At 40.6% G+C, this 20,993-nt stretch overlaps 1 long non-coding RNA gene across 1 annotated transcript in view; it reads right to left on the reverse strand.

Moving 5' to 3' along the window:
• Positions 1-12,479: 12,479 nt before the first annotated feature.
• LOC144615695 (uncharacterized) overlaps positions 12,480-20,993 on the reverse strand; it is a 99,670-nt gene continuing 91,156 nt past the window's right edge. The window contains exon 4 of the long non-coding RNA XR_013554153.2: positions 12,480-12,568. This is a non-coding gene — a long non-coding RNA (uncharacterized LOC144615695). The remainder of the gene's footprint in view (positions 12,569-20,993) is intronic.

Raw genomic sequence — 20,993 nt, forward strand, 5'->3', positions numbered from 1 at the left:
AATAAAAGAGCGGAAGCAAAAACTGATTTGTATAGATGAACGGTACTTTATTGAAAGTGTAAAATAGTTCATTTAAGATGATTAATTTCAGTCAATATGGCAGCTTAATTTTGACTGGGAGTGGAGTCACTATGATTTTACTTGAGAAAGTTCCTAACTACCTCTCTGCAGAGCCCCACTACAGATTCTTTGAAGCATTTCTAAATGAGGTAATTTTATTTTACACTGGGTTTCTTGTAAAAATTATTGTCTTTCTGTACATCTAATTAAAATAAAGATGTAATAAAGAATTTACTGTTTTAATTAGGGCATAGATCTTAAAGCAATTAAGGCACCATTAATAATTCTTTAACAGACTCTTGCACAAGATGAATAAAAAGATTTTTACACCATGAAAAATCAATACACATTACTCATTTGCATTAACAAAGCTACACGAAGCAATCTGAGACTTCATTAAATTATTTCTCCTGTAAACCAGAGGAGTTTGGAGAGCCATTAGCTATTTATAACCTAGTGGAACTTCACTTAAAAGGGAGAAATCTTACCCAGAACTAGGTACTTATAGTGGTGGTATTTAAATGCACAACTACATGATACCAAAATGTTAGTGAGTAGAAATGGATTGATAAATTCCATTAGAGGAACTTAATGATCAAAGACAACCCCTGTCATGGTGTTATAAATGGTTTTCAACTCTACTTGAAAAGTAAGTCTTAAATTTTTGTCATGAAGTTGTGATTAAGGTTCTCCCATCACTTTTCCATATCCTGCCTCCCCCATTTCTTTTCTTCCTCCACATTTGGGCTATCTTTCCAACAACATCTAGGAGACATGAAGACCAGTAACTTTAAATGCAATCATGAGGGCATCTCAAGTAGGATTATCAGAGTTTGGTATTTTCTATAATTTCATCTAGTATCATTGTCATATAGGAGAATCTAGGAGGGACAAAACACAAAACCAAAAATACTTGAGATAAATTTTTTCCTCTGTTGGTAAAAAAAAAGGAAAGATGGGGCACCTGGGTGGTTCAGTTGGTTAAATGGCTGACTCTTGATCTCTGCTCAGGTCATGATCTCAGGGTTCATGGGATTGAGCACCGCATCTGGCTCTGTGCTGACAGTGTGGAGCCAGCTTGGGATTCTCTCTCTCCCACTCTCTCTGCCCTTTCCCCCTCAAAATAAATAAACTTAAAAAAAGAAAAAGAAAGGCCATGATGTTATTAAAAAATACTGAGAGGAAGGGGCGCCTGGATGGCTCAATCGGTTAAGTGTCCAACTGCGGCTCAGGTCATGATCTCACAGTTCGTGGGTTCGAGCCCCGTGTCGGGCTCTGTGCTGACAGCTCAGAGTCTGGAACCTGCTTCAGATTCTGTGTCTCCCTCTTTCTCTGCCTCTCCTCTACTCATGCTCTGTCTCTCTCTCTCTCTCTCAAAAATAAATAAACATTAAAAAAAAAAAAAACACGGAGAGGGAGAAGAAAGGTTTGGCAACTTTAACTGAAGCCATTTGTCCCTAATTGATTAAGTGGAGGCTGCCCGGGGAGCCCTACACATGGAAGCAAAGGCCTCAGGCCAGGAAATGTCCAATTCCCCATGGGAAAAATGGCCTACGGGATTGAATGACCAAATGCATAACTCCAACAGTGACTCTGGGTTCTTGTTAGTGGCTGTGTTGTATCCTAAGGTGACAAATGATGGCAGAACAGGTAAACAAAAATTCTTACTGGGTTATTTGGTAAAGCTCTCAGCATGGCCAGTTTTGATGACGTGGGTGGCCAGTAATGTGGATGAAATGAAATCATCAGGTAAGTCAACAAATAACCAAACCAGTCTGTGCAAGAGCTGTTTCTGGGGCTTTGGGGAAAGTTGCTCTAGGAGCCTTCCAAGAATTTTGAGAGGATTTGTAAAATGTTCACAAACTTTTCCAACAAATCATTTGAAATTTGTAGGAGATTTTTAGTTCCTTATGTGAAGTCTCACAATGTGGCCAGAGAAAACCCTCTCAGGGTGCAGGTGAGTAGAGGGTTCTGCTGCAGGGGTGCCCGGAAGGCTCTGCATGTTTGCAGAATGTGCTGCAACACTGTGTCATGCTGTAATGAACTGAATTTTGACTCAGAGCACCCCATGTTTCAGTTATCTTCTATTAACCTTAAAATATTAGATTAAATCATATTATTGTCCATAATTCAGCTTACTGTAGATAGAATTAGCTTTAATATTAATGTATTTTGAAGTTCATGAACTACCTCAGTCCTGCCTACCAGGAAATATAAACGCACTGACACTAATAAAAATATTGATTACATCCAGGGAGATAGCTGGTTATCCTCCCCATATCTATTCTCCCATTCTTTCCAAGTGAGAGGACCCACAAATTCTAAGTGAGCTCATCACTGAGTGTGGTTTGTAATTTCTATCCAGTAACATGCATGGGGAAATTTCATGGGGCATCTTCCTTAAAAACAACCAGATCATACCCTTTATCCTCTTCTTATTCGTCCCCCCATCCTCCTTGCTTCTGGAACACAGATGAGATGGCTGTGGCTGAAGCAGCCATCTTGGACCATGCAATGACTTTGGAAATGGAAGCCATATACATGGAGCATCAAGACTGAAGAAGCTGGCCTATGAGGACTTCAGGGAGCAGGAACAAAGGTTCCGGAGAGGCCTTGCAGCTGACTGTAGCCTAGCTGCGAAGTGAGCAAGTTCATGGTCTGTTGTGGCAAGAGAGAGTTTGCATTTGGATTCTGCAACAATCATAAGGATAACCCTGCTCTGCACGATCAGGGATGTATTTTCACTTGGGATGCAATTTTGAATCTGTAGCCAAATTTACTCACTTTTTTCTTTAAAGTGTCTGAGTTTTGATTGCTAAGGTCTTCTTTTCAAAATCCACTAAAATTTTTTTTCTGTAATTTCCTTCAGAACAGTTGGGTTTTCTTTTTTGGTATTCAAATTCTGTACCAATCTTAAATAAATGGTACTGGAATTGTTTATATAGTAGAGTATGTGTATAATTCATACTTAAGTCCATTTCAATGATCCATAAGCAAGCATTTTCTCCGCCCCCCCCACCCCCGCCCCCCCACTACAGTGAAATTTTTGTTCTCAGAAAGACAGGAATCTATATTTGATAGAAGAAACACATACAACGAAACCTATGGAAATGTTTACTAACAACACTAATAAAAATGTTTTGAGTATTAAATTACTCAAAATTGGAAAAAAGCAAAAAAAAAAAAAAGCATTGCTGACTTGGGTATGTTAATACAGGTACTCTCATATCCTGGTGGTGGGAGTGTGAATTTCTTTTTAGAAAGCAATTTGGCAATTTGTTACAGAAAGCTTATTAAAATTCTTACTCTCTGATCTGGTAATTTCACTTTAGGAAATCTACCCTAGAGAATAAGTTCAATATTTTGACAAAGAAGTTCAAGGACACTTATCTCAGAATTATTCCTAGCAGTGAAGTCTTTTTTCAAAATGTCTGTCTCTCAAACTTGATTAACTTACGGCACATTTATCACGAGGATATTACACAGATGATAAAATGGTTTTTTTGAAGAGTTTGTAATGAAACAGGGCAGTGGTTATAATGACGAATAAGAAATACCATGTATGACTTTAAACTTAAGTAGGTAAATGACTTAAGTAGGTAAATGACAAATGACTTGAAGGAAATGCACTGTATGAATTACCCGAGATTATAGTTTTTATTTCCTGCCTTTATTATTTTTTTGTATTTTTAAGTTTTCCATAATGATAGATTTTTATTGTAATTATAAAGAATGATTAAAAATCTAAGTATGATTCTGGGTCCCGGTTTGAACAACATAAGGAGTAGCACTGCTTACGAAAAACTGACTCAACACGAAGTTTTCCTCTCTGGGTCTGGGTCTGCTGCTACATGTAATACCATTACTCTTTTGCCACCAAATCCAGAATTCGCTCTCTCATTAATAACTTGATGAATGTGAAATGAGTTATAAGCCAATTATAAAAAACTCATTACTGCCTAATAGACATAAAATAACATTAACGCAGAAATGCATCTCTTCGTGCACTGATAGTCTTGCTGCTCAAACTGCCTGGAAAATGAAACCCCCATCATTTAAATGTACCAAATCAGGAAATCTGACCAGAAACTCAGTTACTTCGTCATCTGGCAATGGGGTCTCTTCGTTGGTTAAGTATTAAATGATCATCAAAGTATACTGAACAAAGACTAGTTTTACCTGAAGGAGTCTGAAAGTTCAGAAACTCAAGAACACAGAAATACTGACATTCTGGTAGTCTAGAACTGGATTGATAGCCTCAATAAAGAGTGACATTACATTAGACAGAATAACATTCTACTGATACGGCTGAATATAGAATAAAATACTTTATTCTGATTAATACCAAGTTTCAATTAGCTACGAAATCCTAGCCAATTTATTTAAAATGACCCTAAAGCATGCCCAAAGAGCTATGCACCAAAGTATTGCTGATAGCAATATTTGTATTAATGAAAATAGAAGAAAATTTAATGTCTAACAATTGAGCTTTTTAAAAATACAAATTACGGGGGCGCCTGGGTGGCGCAGTCGGTTAAGCGTCCGACTTCAGCCAGGTCACGATCTCACGGTCCATGAGTTTGAGCCCCGCGTCAGGCTCTGGGCTGATGGCTCAGAGCCTGGAGCCTGTTTCTGATTCTGTGTCTCCCTCTCTCTCTGCCCCTCCCCCGTTCATGCTATGTCTCTCTCTGTCCCAAAAATAAATAAAAAACGTTGAAAAAAAAATTTAAAAAAAAAAAAAAAATACAAATTACGTTTCCATAAAAATCCTATGCCATCGTTTAAAAAATGTTGTCAAAGAATATGGAGTGAAATGGGAAAATGTAGACAACATGTATTAAAGAAAATTGTGGTTATCAGACTGGAATCCTTATACACATATATAGTATACATATGTGTATGTAGAATTTTTCCATTCCTATAAATATAAATTCATATACATGCAATTATATGTATAAAAACAAATATTGCCCCAAAACATCACCTGTAGTTGACAGTATCATAGTTAATTTTCATCTTTCTCCTTTTTGTTTTCTTTTTTTTAAATGTTTATTTATTTTTGAAAGAGAGAAAGAAAACAAGCATGAGTGGGGGAGGGGCAGAGAGCGAGCGAGAATGGGGGTTGGGGGGAGAGTACCCAGCAGGCTCTGTACCACCAGCACAGAGCCCCATAATGACCTGAGCTGAAACCTAGAGTCAGAAGCCTAATCAACTGAGCCACCCAGGTGCCCCGCCTTTTTGTTTTCTTTAGTTTTCTTACAACAAAAAAAGATGACCTTAAAGTCTTCATAATCTTCTCATCAATGAAGTCATTAAACAAGCCACATTAATAATAAAGACATCAATATGTGCTCAAGTACAGTAACAGAGACTAAATCTCAGTAGTTGTGAAATATTTATTTACAAAGCGGGGACAAAAAGCTATTTTAACACTACCAGCAGGTTTTCTATTAGTGGTCATATATAGCTCTTCTATAAGAGGGGAGGAGAAAAATTGGCTCTTCAGTGAAACGTTGGATTATGCGAAGGCAAAACCTTCCTGGAGTGGCCGGGTGTTAATCTGAGATCAAGAGAATTTAATTGCTCTGTGTAACACTGCAAAAGACTATCTTCATTCTGTGTTGAGTTTTCCCTGTAAGGTTTTTTTTGAATTGAGAAGTGAGCACAGAATATGGAGGAGGGGACGGAGAGGGAGCAAAGTTGGTTTCTCTTTCCTATGGGGCTGGACCAGGGGTGGTAGGGTAGTTGTCTCAGAGGCTGGGGGACACCTAGATGCTAAGTTTGCAGAACCCAAACAAAAGCAGGATCAGTCGGCAAGATGACCAGAAACTTTCTTGTAAAGCTTTGACTTTCCCCCTTCCAGAGCTTCCAAAACATTCTGAAAAGTAAGCAACATAATAACCACAAACAAGGATGCGCTCCTTGTCAGGGAATATTAATGAGCTAAGGTTGATGATACAGAAATACTTGGAGGATTAATATTCACTTGGAGTTAGAGGGCAGGACAGGAAATGTTTGTGTCTGTCTCTTTCATCGTCTGACATTATGTCCTCTATCAGGAAGGCAGTTGGCTCCAAGTAATAAATAGAAAATCCAACTAAGTGTGACTTAGCCAGTATAGACATGTATTATTCCATGGAATGACAGGGAAGTTGCTGTCACTGGTTTAGCGATTCAGTGAGGTCACCAGAGACTCAGTCTCTCCTTTCTTCCCTTTCTGCCATTCACAGCACACTGGGTTTTGTCCTTGCGTTTGCTGTCTCATGATTAGAAGGTGGCTGCCAGATCATGACATTATCTTTGCATTCCAAGACAGAAGAAACGGAAAAGAGACAAGCGCACTTGTTTCTTGTGCTAAAATAGTGAAAAATGTCCCCAGAACTTCCATCCTCACCACCAGCAACTTTCTATTGTATTTGTCACCTGGATACTTCTGGCTGAAAGAATGGCTGAGAAAGTGACTATTTCATTTCTTCCCAGCCCTTGAGGGAGGTGGCTCAGGGACAGTGGGCACAGATGTGACTCTCCAGGCAGACAAGGTCTCTCTCCCACTCCACCTTGTGGTTCTCACATTTACAGGACAGTTTTTCTATCATTTCTCGTTGCTCCTTTGGCTGCTCCCCCACAATTGTGGCAGAACGTCTCTATTTTTCCATTTTGTTTGATGTGTCCATAAAGACAAACAAATAACAACAAAATTTTGTGAACGTGGAATCTTAAACACAATGAGAAATTTACTGATGGTTTTGTACTGTACACACGGGCAGCAAAAGCTCTCAAAAATCAGTTCCTTCTGCCACGATGAAGGGAAGATGGTCAGTTAGACCCTGCCCGATTCCAAGAGAGTGGCCAACATTACGTCTTCTCCGCTTCTCTTGTCTTATGTACCTCAGGACACCAAGAGGGCACAGCTGCCAGGGAGATGAATCTGGCTACCGCACACCTTGAATACTCAAAGAGTAGTCTCTATCAGTGTTTCCCAACTTTTTTTGCATTGTTGTTCCTCTCAGAGCCTTTTTAGGCATGTGTTTGCTAATTGCCTCCCTCATAAAATCTTGGTGGACAGATACACTAAATACCTGTTCATGTATCATGTGCCTAACTGTATTTTATATATACAAAGAGTAAGATTTGGGGGGCACCCGGTAACTCCGTTGGCTTAGCGTCTGGCTCTTTTTTTTTTTTTTTTAATGTTTTATTTATTTTTGAGACAGAGAGAGACAGAGCATGAACGGGGGAGGGGCAGAGAGAGAGGGAGACACAGAATCGGAAGCAGGCTCCAGGCTCTGAGCCATCAGCCCAGAGCCTGACGCAGGGCTCGAACTCATGGACCGCGAGATCGTGACCTGAGCTGAAGTTGGATGCCCAACCGACTGAGCCACCCAGGCGCCCCAGCGTCTGGCTCTTGATTTCAGCTCAGATCATGATGTCATGGTTTGTGAGATCAATCCCTGTGTTGGGCTCTGTGCTGACCATGCGGAGCCTGCTTGGGATTCTTTCTCCCTCTCTCTCTGCCCCTCCCCTACTCTCTCTCTCTCTCTCTCTCTCTCTCTCTCTCTCTCTCAAAATAAATAAACTTTAAAAAAAAGACTAAGATTTTTATACTTCCCTCCAACCACAAACCAAGTTTTGCTACCTTGGGATAATATTGCTCCTACTGAGAATGCATGTCTGTATCATCAACTCTTCTACTTAGGGAGGGGTGAATGGCGGTGGGGGGATTAAGGAAAGTATCTTAATGGACTCCTGGAGGACAGGACCAACCTTACGTGCAGAGACAGAAGGAAAAGCATTGGATGTTGTGGGAATGCAGGAATAAAGCTGAAGAGGTAGGGGACTGTTAGGCATGTAGGGGGCATGAAGAATGTGCAACTCAGCTGGTGTCACAGGTATAGATGGGCAATAAAGAAAGATAATCCTCAAAGATATATTAACTTTCAGATGCTACAGCCAAGGGTCTCCATGCTGATACAGAGTATCACCTGTAACAAATGGGGGAACTCACTGAAGGGAAGTGAATTCATCAGCCATGGTGGTTTGGATGATGATTTCCAATTTGACTAGTCTCCACACCTTTATTTTTTAACTTTTCAAAGCAACTGCTTCGAAGTTATTATAAGAATGAGTCTACCTTAATAATCTTTACTAGTGCCGATAAGAACTCCTCAAGTTCCCACTGGACAAGAACAACTCTTTGTTCGGATAAACTATAATGGATACCTACCAAAGCAGCATTTGAGAATATAAGAGAGTAGTAAAAAATGACTTAGGAAGAAATTGCACGAATTCTCAAATGATAAGCTCTCCCTTGAGCTTCTTACTGCAAAGAAAACACCTAGAAGCTTCAGCATGAATAAAAGTTGCTTTGTGTTCTACTTTTCTGCCAAAATGGTCATAATTAATTTTGTTGACACAAATACACAAGAGTTTAAAGAGAGACGGCCCATTGTTGATGAGACCAACCCATTCTCGTCCTCATACACTGGAGAAATACGCCTGACCATTCACCCATGTGAAAGCAATCTTTCTAATGTCTCCAAGGTCAGTGAGACCTCTGTTAAAAACAAACCAAAAAGCTGTTGCTTGAATGCAAATGCACCGGGATCATAGCATGCATTTAATTTAATCAGCATTTCAATGAAATTATGTAATAAAAGTAATTGTGAAACTTACAAAGACTTCTTTTGTGTGCTCTCTCTAGTATTATTTTATCCCCCTTAGAATAACTCTCACTTTGAGACACATACACACACACACACACACACACACACACACACACACACACACACACACAATGGGATAATTTCAAGAGGTATGCATTAAAACTAAAAGAGAGGGGCGCCTGGGTGGCTCAGTCGGTTAAGCGGCCCACTTCGGCTCAGGTCATGATCTCGCAGTCCGTGAGTTCGAGCCCTGCGTCGGGCTCTGTGCTGACAGCTCAGAGCCTGGAGCCTGTTTCAGATTCTGTGTCTCCCTCTCTCTCTGACCCTCCCCTGTTCATGCTCTGTCTCTCCCTGTCTCAAAAATAAATAAACGTTAAAAAAAAAAAAAACTAAAAGAGAAATCTGTCTTGTGAGGGGTCAGTTAGATTAACACATTACAACTGGTAAATTCTTCATCTTTGAGATACTAGGTCAATAAATAAAAAAAAAAAAAAGGAAATGCAGGCAGATTTTTCCCATTGAATTTATAACTCTTTTGCTCTCTTCAAGAAATTTAGAAGTTATCCTATAGGGATTGATTGTTCCTTTTTTTCAGTCTGGGAAACAAATCTGTGTAAGGACCATGCCATTCAAAGCTGAGAGGCCTTCTTTCCAAACTGGTCAAAGAAACCAGTAATTAGATGCACTATCTTTTTACCCAATGGTCAGAATGCAATACGTAAATAGTGACAGAAGTTAAAATTTCTAAAGTTTAAAGGCATTTCCTAAATAAAATTTGGTATCCTGAAAAGGATCCACGATAAAGAATGTTAGTGGAAAAACTGGTAAAATCCAAATCAAGTCTGTAGTTTAGTTAGTAATAATGTATCAGTATTAATGTCTTAGTTTTAATAAATATACTTCCGTTAGGTAAAACGTTACTATTTTAGGGAAAGCTGGAGGAAAGGTATGTGGGAATGCTTGCACTATCTTTACGATTTTTTTCTATAAATCTAAAATTATTCCCCAAAAAAGTTTATTTAAAATTTTTTTTCTCTCCAGTTTACCAGTCCTAGAGAATATCCTTAGCATTTCTTGGGAAGAACCATGTTTTCTGGTCACTCTAACACACCAAGAATTATTTTGCTCTTTTTGTAGATAGAATCAGTTAATAACGGTTTCCTGCATTAAATTCTATGAACAGTATAGCAAAACTGTTAGCTCCGGGGACTAAAGCTAACTTTGCTGGCAGCTTCCCCAAATGCTGGGGATCTTGCGTTTGGATACATAGCAAGTGGTGAGATCCGTCCCTGTGGACAGCTCAATCTCTCCATTTACACCCCATCAGGACAGGACCCAATTACACTCATCTCTTCAGCTTGAGTAACAATTCTGCAAGAATTTCGATCAGCAGGAGGTTTCACAGTAAAACCAGTTTAAACCTCCAGTTCCCCCGCTAACAGGCATGTCACTTTGGGCAAAATCTTTAGCCACTTCTGCGTCCCCTTTCCTCATCTATAAAATGTACTGCTAAGAAGATTCAGTGAGGTGACACATGTAGAGCACCCAACAGTATGTGGAACACTGTGGAAGGTTAGCACACCTCCTCCATAGGACAGCACCATTCACACGGGATGCTATTTATTTTTAATTTTGAAACACTCTCCCAGTACTTATTATGTGTGAGACTCCACTCCAAATGTTTTTCACATAGTAACATTTTATTGTCCACCTTATGAGGTAGGCATTATTATTACTCTCCTATTTTACAGATGAGGAAAATGGAGGCTCATAAGGTATCATAGAACATATTCTACTAAACACACACTTGGGATCAGATATTGTGCTTGCCTTCTTCTCAGCAGTACTCCTCATGGTGCCCAGTACTCAGTAGGTACTCAAACACGTGCATGACCACATGCACTCCTATCCGTCACCCAGCATCCCCAGCATTGTAGAAAGGGACTAACGTTTGCCAAGGGCCTCCAACAATCTAGTCTACCAAGTTTCAAATGTTCGACTCTCATTCAAGTCTCAACACCGCCTTATAAAGATGCGCTGGAATATTTCCATTTCCACCTGGGGAAGTCAGAATACACAGACAGGTACTTAATTTCCACACGTCCTACAATTATTAGAAGCACAGCCAAGATCATAATCTCAGGATTCCTTTCAAAGATCAGGCTCTTTCCAATGTACTCGGTAGCCTCCCAAATGAGATCATTACTGGGGATATATTTTGCCATAAAGATGGCTCTTGATCCAGGTCCCTGCTCAGCCACCATGTCAGAGAGACTTTCCCTTACCACCCCCATGTAAACTGTACACATTTCCCTTGCTATCCTTTTATTGTGCTTCTTTCCTCAATATATTCATCATTATTTGACAGCATCTGGCTTTTGTTTACCTTCTGCCCCCGAGCTCATGGGTACATTCTAGGACAGGCATGGAATTGTCTGCCTTGTTTAGATTGTATCCCAAGACCCGAAACAATACCTGATACAGAGTAGGTATTCAACCAAATATTATGGGTGGGAATAAATGAACAGACATGTAGGAGATTCTAGCAACCGGTTGTTCTTGACCTTATTAATGTTACTCATGCCTTTTATCAGTTAGGTAAGTCATTTGGGACAAAGCTTTATTTACTAAGATAATACTGATAAGAAAACCGAATAAAGAATGTTGGTTTCAACTAGATCAAAGCACAAAGACCAAGCAACACCGCCACCAACCAGGAGACCCCACAGGTGCGGTGAGGACTGCCTCCCAGCAGGCTGCACAGCTGACACCACTCTTACCAAACAGAGCCCCACTTTTCCTGCCTGCTAAATCCTCTGGAGCTCAAAAATATCCCTCCACCCGCTGATCATAAATTGTCTTAATTCACCTCGCATTTTCCCATCAGGAAACAATTGGCTTTGGTTTATTTTTTATCACTTTATTTACATGTCTCCTGCAAGACTGAAGCATCGATTTCCCCCAAGATAATGTTAATAGGATCGATTAACCACAATGAGCACGCATGAAAGTGCTGTTGTTTCGCTCCTAACCCCGGGGAAAGAAAGAGGCTGCAAGCAGCCAGCCTCTGCTGAAATCCGCCCAGCTCCAGTGATTTTGAAGGTGGCAGGAAGGCACCTTTGCTGATAAATTACAAGTGAGCTCAAGCACTTGGATGACCCAGATAACACACCAAATACAGCACAACTGAGAACCCCGTGGGGAGTCCGGAAGCCTGAAGTCATATTTGAAAGCTATCTTTCAATACAGTCTATATGAGGGACAGAAGATGTGGAAGAGGTAGCTAGGGGCAAGGGTCACGCAAAGGATTAGCTCTTCTTCTGAATCCTAGTTGGAGCGCCGGCGGGGGGTGGTAAACTTGAACAAGGTGGTCTTACCTTTCATGGGCTTTCAGAAGTTTCTAGTTCCAGCGTGTCCAATGCAGACCAAGAAAGGGAGCTGGAGGCTTCCTGCTTAGTGGCAGCGCTGACTGGGCCTTGCAGGCGGGTTTATGTGAAGACACAAATGCAGCCTCAATCCCGCCTGTGTCTAGATTCCGCTCCCACCCAGGCAAGCAGGCTTGCAGTCCTGAAAACACACAGGCCAGAGTAGAGCCTCCCACTTCAAACACCAAGTGGTGTCGCCGCGGGACAGCAGAAAGCACTGAGTCTTCAGCTCTCTGGCAGAATCAAGCAGGGACTCTCCCAAAAGCATGCACCTTGGAGCAAGAGAGACCCCTCCCCCACCACCACTAAGCCGATGATTACTCCACTCACCTGTGGTTCCAGAGTTTCCGTGGTCTCAGCTGGACAGCTTCTGGACCTGGTAGATTCTCCCTTCCCACTTCAGACCCACCGGTGAAAAGGCTGGGGACGGGAAGGGTGTTCATTAGGGAATGAGAATCCATATTTTAATCTTTGTGTATTTATTTTTTAAGTTTATTTTGAGACAGAGACAGAGAGAACACGAGCAGAGCGAGAGGGAGCAGGGGAGGGGCAGAGAGAGAGGGAGAATGCCAAGCAGGCTCTGGCTGTCAATGCAGAGACTGACACAGGGCTCGAACTCATGAACTGTGAGGTCATGATTTGAGCTGAAATCCAGAGTCAGACACTTAATCGACTGAGTCACCCAGGCGCTCCAAGAATCCATGTTTTTTAAATACTCTCAAGGGATTTTATAGGACCCTTCAACGAATGTATCTCTGAGAACCAATTCTCCAAAATTTCAAAGGTTCTCAATCATGGTTGCAGATTATGTGAGTTACTGAAGAAGCTTTTAAATAATACTGATGCCTGTGTCTCATTCTAAACCAGGGTTTCTGTGTTGGGGCTGGGGGAGTCCCTGGTCCCTACCCAAAGAGATGGCCTAGCACCTTTCCCTCCCAAACAAAAATGTCTGCAGGCATTCCCTGAAAGGGCGGGCCTACGCCGGCAGACTCCATCTTGTTCTGTGTCCTTCACCTTGACCACGGCTCCTCCCCGTGAGTAACGCCAGGCGACCTGCGTGCCTAACAGGACTGTGACCCTTCCCCAGCCAATCGGCTGAGGCCACAGCCATTACCTCACCAACTGCCCCTAGACCCCAATAAAACTTTTGTGCTTTTGAAACTTGCTCTCTGTCCCCAGTATCTCACCGCTGCATCCGCGCAGGTAGGGGATTGAGCTCGAGCTAGCTCGAATAAAGGCTCTTTTGCTTTTGCATCGGACTCGGCTCCCTGGTGGTCTTTGGGGATCACGAATTCTGGGCATAACACCCAAAGGCATCTTGGGAGACAAAATCCTCTGCCCTTCCTCCCCCTGGTGGTAGTGATTAGTCATCTCATGTTTTCAAGCTCATTTGGATGTGCAACCTTTTCTTCCTTCTTTTCCACTGCATCCATCCGTGGCCTCATAATCCCTGGTCACTTTCAGTAATATGCATATCTTCAATATACACAGGCACATGTGTTTCAGGAAGATAACAAGCCCACATTCTGAGCTACGGTCCAGCTAGCGTGTATATCTGAAGTTACATGTTCATGGCCAGATTTGCATTTGGATTGACTTAAACAGTTCACAAAAGGGACCTGACAACTAACAGTAAATTACTAATGGTGTTAGCAACTTTTTAAAAGGCAAATTAAAAAGGCCAAGAATATTGGTTTTTCCCCCACTGGTTTGGCAAAATGGATTCACACATTAAATGTCTCATGAGTGTCTACAATGCGCCAGCCAGGAAGCACCACACGCGAGGTGGTTGCCATTATGGAGCCTATCCTTTGAATGAGAGAGACCAATAACATGTGAGATTACACACCAAGTAAGGCAATTGTAGAAGTCTTCAGTGTCATAAACGAAGGGAAGGAGAATCTGGGGTGGCACTACTTTAGGGCACCAGAGGAGGACATAGTAGAAATGACATCTGAGCATAAAACTGGTGGTGTGTCACCTGCTGGGGATGACGTGAAAACAGGTGCAGTCTTTTCGGAAGACAATCAGTAAACCACGATGAGCGTGCAATTGTCAATTGTCAATAAACGTCAGGGTGAAAATAATGTGCATCTTACGCAATCATTTAGCAAATATAAGACATCTCTGAAAATATGCCCTGTCAACACCACAACTGAAACAGTATGCCAAGGAAATTTCCAACACACTGCAAAATATCTCAATACTGCAAAAACTTCATAACATTTTGTAAAACTACAAGCTACTGAACTGCCAACAAAAGGAAGTAGTTGGATAAATTGTGATGGATCTACTGAAGTGTGGAGAATGCTTAAGACATAGTGTAAAAATTTATGTGAGATCACAGAACATGTGCATATTGGTCTCTGCTCTGGTTCTTGGCACAGTGCTTCTAAAATCTTCATAATTTCCAAAGTGGTAAGAGCACTAAAGAGCACTAAAAGCTCTTCTAACGTTTGTCTTGCATCCTCAACCTCTTATCAATTCCTGATTACAGCACCAGGAGCATATTTTGTTCCACTGAGGTGACTCTCGGTGGCCTCCTCGGGGCTCTTGGATGGGGACTGGTCACCAGAAAGACCAAGCCATGGTTAGGAGCTTGGAACGTTCAGCCTCTCCCCTCTCTGTCCTCCAGGGAGGGGAGTGGGGCTGAAAATCAACTTAGTTATCCATCATGCCTATGTGAGGAAGCCTCCATAGAATTCCAGGAGCTCGCTGAGCTTCCAGGTGGGCAAATATACCCACATGGGGAGGATGATGCATCCCCATTCCACTGGGTCAGAAGCTCCAGTTGGGACTGTCCCAGATCCCACCCTATGTATCTCTTCATCTGGCTGTTCATCTGTATCCTTTACCATATCCCTTAATAAACTAGTAATAATGATTGTAGTTAGGATTACTGTATTATAAACTTAAAATTTGCTAAGAGAATAGATCTTAAACATTCTCTTCACACAAAAAAAGAAAGTAATGATGTGACATGATGTCATTTTGCAACATATGTCTATCAAGTCAACACACTGCCTCGAACTTACACAATTTTTTGATAATTATATTTCACTAATGCTGGGGGAAAAAGAATTTTAAGGGAGCTATGCTCATTATAATCTGAGAAGCCCTATTCTAGAATATGGGCTCTCAAGATTAAATGGCTTGTTCATCCGTTCCATCTTTTCTGTTTATCTGAAGGGATGAAAGTATTAGAATTTTCCATAGTTAGAACCAACGCTATTGTAAACTTGTGGTCTTTGTTTTGTTTTTTAAGCAAATGGAAGGACAACCAGGCACAGTCAATTTGAATGTAGGCAGTACATCTAGTTTAGTTTTTCTGGATTGGACTATAACTTGGAGACAGTGTCCTAGATAAGGGGATGAATGGTGTAAAAAATCCAGTGTTCTTTAAATAAATCACAAAGTCAATGAAGAAATGGATGAAGGTAGAAATAAAAAACTCTTCAGAATCTTCCTGAAATGACTTAAAGCCAACCTAAATATGACAGTCCAATTTTAAAACAATAGAAAAGTCCTGAGTTTCAAGGGTAACAACGAAGGTGATTACCAGAAGTCATTTTTTTTCTTTAACCTGAGATTAGTCAAATGCCCTCAAAAAAGAGTTTGTACTCTATTAATAATTGCAAATAAATATTCAAATATATGGGAACAAACATCTCTATGATACATCAAGACCAAATATTGACTCTTCCTCTTCCCTACCTCCAGGCACTGATTTCACAGAAGAATTCAATTGTATTTATGGCTCACGAACAAACGTGATGGTAGAAATGCTTTGTGGATATAAACACATTTCTTCCCAGGGGCTCAAACTGCATTCTAGACATTATCTCATTAATTGCTCCCTTAAATCTTTCTCATTGATTTTTTTTTTTTTGAGCCAACAAGTTCACTATTGTTTGCATATGAAGGAAAGAGTTAGCTTCAGTTAGAATTTGAGATCTTAAGCATTTTAAAAACTGTGATATTATATCTCAACTGACAAGGGGTTACTGGAGTGGCTTCAAAAAAAACACAAAGTGGCCTAACAGCATCATTTATTTATTTATGTATGAACTAGCAAAAAGCTTGGAGGATGTCTTGGGAAGATTGTATCAGGAATATAAATATTTGACTAATGTACCTTGGCTGTGTCAACCAGAAAAGATATGTCTGAATACGAGAGATGTGCCACGGTCTCATTTTGGAAAGGGAAAAACAAAATGCTAGTATACATTATTCAATAAGCTGTCTGACAGAATGATGTGGTGATCACAGGGACCGGTAGGGATTCGCCAAGAACAAGGTTATTCCAAACCAGCCACATACCTGATTGGGACGGTCACCAGTTTGGTAAAAGGGAATGCATAGATGCTATAAATTTCAACAAATAATGATAACTGTTTTTCACCGAGCGCTTCCCATGTGCTGGAAACTATGGGGAACACTTTATATACAACTTATTTCATTGCTTGGAATGTATGAGAAAGTATTATTACTGACAGTGAGTATATGAAGAAAAGTAACTAGTCCAGGGTGACAAGGCTGTTCCTGAAGATTATATTCCTGTGCAGCGCACGGTACTATTTTCAGGAAACTAAATTTGCTTGTGACAATTATATGGTCAATTGGTCTCCCTCTGACTGATCTAACACTTTGTCCACAATTTCTGTTATAGTATTTCTCTGTGCAAGCAAAGATACTCAAACAAGGTAAGAAAAGATTAAGAAGCAACCACAGCGAGATACCACCTCATACCCATTAGATCAAAAAAGCAGAAATCAACAAGTGTTGACAAGGTTGTGGAGGAAAGGAAACACTTGTGCCCGGTTGGTGAGGATGTAAAATGGCGCAGCCACAATGGAAAACAATGTGATGGTTCCTCAAAAAATTAAAAAGAGAATGACTATATGATCCAAAAATCCTATTTTTGGGTATATATCCAAAAGAATTGAAAGCATGGTCTCAAAGAGAGTGTGCACTTAAAAATGATTAAAATGGTCTTTTACGATGATTCTACGTTAAGTGTGATTTTTTAAAATCACAATGAAAGAAAAGACTAAGGAGCATAAGAATGAAGAATCATGGCTAGAAAATCTGAAAATAGTTCTTGTTGGTCTCTAGCAAGGTGAATGCAATATAAGAGAAGAATAAAGAGATGAAGGGTAATAGGTCTGTCGCTTAGTAGCTATGATTTATATATTATCTTTTGATATTACTGAGGTTCAACTTTCTCATCTTTAAAAGAGGTTAATAATATCTCTCTTTGCTCCCTCGTAGGCTGTCATGAGGGTCGAAGCAGCTAGAAGTGCTTTGTAAACTTTAAAATCCTCTCGGAGCTGCCTTGTCCCCTTCCATTTCTTTTATTACAGTCTGTGTGCACTTCTGTCCCTTTAATTTAGAATTCAGCTCGTGTGCCTCTCACAGATCCATGCATTCAACGGCCTCTATTGGATGTCTCAGGGGTACCTCAAATTTGAAATGTTCCAAACTGGACTCTGTATTCTCCTTTCAACCCCACTGCCCCTCTAAGTATCCTTATTTAATGACTGGCACCAGTCTCTACCAAGCTGGACTTCCTCCTTCCCTCTGAATGATGCTCACATCTAATCAAAGATAAAGTCCGGTCCATTCTCTCACTCTCCTTTGCACTTATTATGTCTTGGGATCTTTTCCTAGCCAACTCCTATTCATCCTGCAGGGCTCAGCTCATAGTCCACTATCTCTAAGAAGCCTTCTTTGATACTCCAAACCTACATCAGGTAGGCCTGCCGTGTGCTCCCATTTCTATCCCTGTATCTCCCTGATCACTGCGCTTATCACAATGTGTGGAAATTACCTGCTTGTCAGAATCCCCCACTGGCCTGAAAGCCCAGAGGGTAGGACATAAACTGTGTCAATTTCACCGCTCTCTCACATAAGCCTTCTGTTGTCCAATAATGGCCAATCATTGAACAGTCATTGGAATCTCTGCCCTCATGGAGCCTGCCGCTTCGATGGGGAGACATATAATAGAAAGTTGAACCAAAAAGAATTTTTTTTAATAGACAAATGCTACAGTGATAATGATCAGGGTCTGGATTAGACCACATTGGAGGAAAGAGACCTAATTTAGCTGGACCACCAGCAAAGGCCTCTCTGTAAAATGTCATGTGGCTAGGACCTAGTAGTTAAGAAGGAACCAACCATGTCTTGGACCAAAAGAAGTGTCCATACAGAAGGAACAGTTCGTGTTTAGATGTAGAGGAAGGAAAGAGCTTGAGGAGTCTGGAGAACTGAAAGAAACCCAATGTGGTTACTATGCAAAAGAAGGGAGGCTCTAATGAGGCAACACAGATAGGCAATGGGCCACGCGATTCATCTTGAACTTGATCTGCAGAACAATGGAGATCTCTGAAGGGTTTTAAGCAAGGATAGGATAGTCAAGACCCAACTTAACTTTTAAAAGAAGATCAGGCTGACCAACACCTGACTCTGAAAACCACCAATTAATTAAGGGGAAATATTCAAGCATTCATCTTGCTTTTCCTGCACAAACTATATTTTAGGGTAACCAAGTACCCCAAGTTTTTGAGGGAAAAACAGTTTTTCAATTATGAAATGTAGATGAGTGGAGATTTATAAAGAGCACCCTTTTACAACCCCTGCATGAAATAACTCATTCAGGTAACAATCTTCAAGGGACAAAACTACTCAATGAAAGGTTGTGTGGGACCTTTACCAATGCAAGGATAATAAAGCAGCTACTTTCTGAACCCACAAATCAACCTTAGCAACAATGATCTGAGATAGTACACTGTAGCATAGTACATTATCTGAGAAGCACAGAGAGACTACAAAAGAAAGCTTTTTGCCAAAAAATTGAATTAGAAATTATCCAAACTTTTAGAGTTAACTTATGCTTGATATAGAAGGCAGAAGCAGAAGTTAAATACCACCATGTGAAAGCAAACAGAAAAATACAGAAAACCATGTTGTTTCTAGGATATTATAGGACAACTGATCCAGCTTCTTCAGTAAGTCAGTAGTATGGAAAAATAAGTAAAAGGAGAGAGTACTCAACTGTTAGAGACCTAAGAAATACAACACAATGGGGGCGCCTGGGTGGCTCAGTCAGTTGAGCGTCCGACTTCGGCTCAGGTCATGATCTCACGGTCCGTGAGTTCGAGCCCCGCGTCAGGCTCTGGGCTGATGGCTCAGAGCCTGGAGCCTGCTTCCGATTCTGTGTCTCCCTCTCTCTGCCCCTCCCCCGTTCATGCTCTGTCTCTCCCTGTCTCAAAAATAAATAAACGTTAAAAAAAAAAAAAAAAAGAAATACAACACAATGTGATTTGCAGAGCCTGTCTATGAATTTGAACAAGTCAACAATAACATTTCCTAAACAAGTGGGAAAATTTGAATATGGATAAGGTATTAGATGTTACCACACAGTGATTGTTAATTATGTAGGAGGCATAATAGCATTATACATATATAAAAAAATAAAAATTAAAAATGCAAAATAAAAAACATACATGTGAAATAATATCTGGGATTTGTATTTAAATACTTCAAAGATTGAGGAGGGAAGTAGGGTAGGCAGATACACGAAGGCTTGATAAGTCCAGAATTTTTAAAAGATCACCTAGCATGTGTGAGGAGAATGTATAGGAAGGTATAATGGTGTACCGTGTCTGCATGGGAAGTGATGGCAGTCTGGACTGAGAGGGGCAGCACATAGTAGGTCCTCAAGGAAGATCTTTTCAAATAAATCCACGTGGTAAGTTTTACACACATGCACACAAACACAATTTTTTTTTTTTTAAAATGTAAGAAAGTAGAACATGTTCTTTTTGAAGATCACATTAACTTCACAACAAAATTTATGGTCATTATCTGCTCAGAGAAATCTCCTATCAGCTCGTCATGCCCAGAACTCAAACATTACGCATATTTGGGTTTTTTCATAAAAATTGTTATGGCTAAGAGTCCTTGGTTTGTAATGACTGCAGTGATTGTTTTCTCAAATTCTTAGGTGGGAGAAAAGTCAGTCATGTACATCACTGACCCTATTCTTACACGCTTTACCTGCCAAGGCATTCTCCTTGGAATACACAAGAGTAGAGCTGGTTCAGTGTATGGAGGTACATATGTTTCTAGGCCTCTTATAGAAAGCTTCAACATTTTCTTAAGACTTTGTTATTTGACTTAAATTAATATTTAATATTCTAGGTTTGTCCTTTGTGCACTTCACTCAGTGGGAATTCAGCTGAGTACTTTCAGCCTAATTTGGCCAAATCCTTGTGTAATGGTAACCACACTGTGAAACAAACCCAAGCACCATGGCCAGACGGAAAAGCACTGCTTCTCTCCTTCCTGAGAGATTTCCACTCATGTCAGACTCATCTCATGAGAGCAAATCTGGCCACTCTCTCAGAGGTCGGGTTTGATATTTTTACTTTATCGAACTGTTGATTCTCGGAAAAGTCTCCCTCCTTGTATAATGCTGTATTTTTAAAAACCAGTTAAAGACCAAGGGGTAGAATCAGAAAAATATCATTTTTCAGTCCCCGTATGAAATAACTGATTCAGGCAACAATCATCCTTAGACATAAAACTACTGAATGAAAGGTACTGGATCAAACTACTAGATGAACAAGGGTCAGGCTGCAGAAACTCTGTGACGAGAAGGTGATGTGAGGACTGAGGAGGCACAGATATATAAGATGGCATAAGGCAACTGCTAATCCCCAGGGAGTGGGGACAGAGTGGTCGTCTGAGTCTTGCAGATTTTGAAGATGAAAGACTAACATTTATGGTTAATCACGGCGACTACGATGCCATCCCTTAGGAATTCATTCTGGCTGAATAAAGG

The sequence above is a fragment of the Panthera onca genome, chromosome A2, assembly GCF_046562875.1.
Source record: "Panthera onca isolate mPanOnc1 chromosome A2, mPanOnc1 haplotype 2, whole genome shotgun sequence".
NCBI classification, from domain to species: Eukaryota; Metazoa; Chordata; class Mammalia; order Carnivora; family Felidae; genus Panthera; species Panthera onca.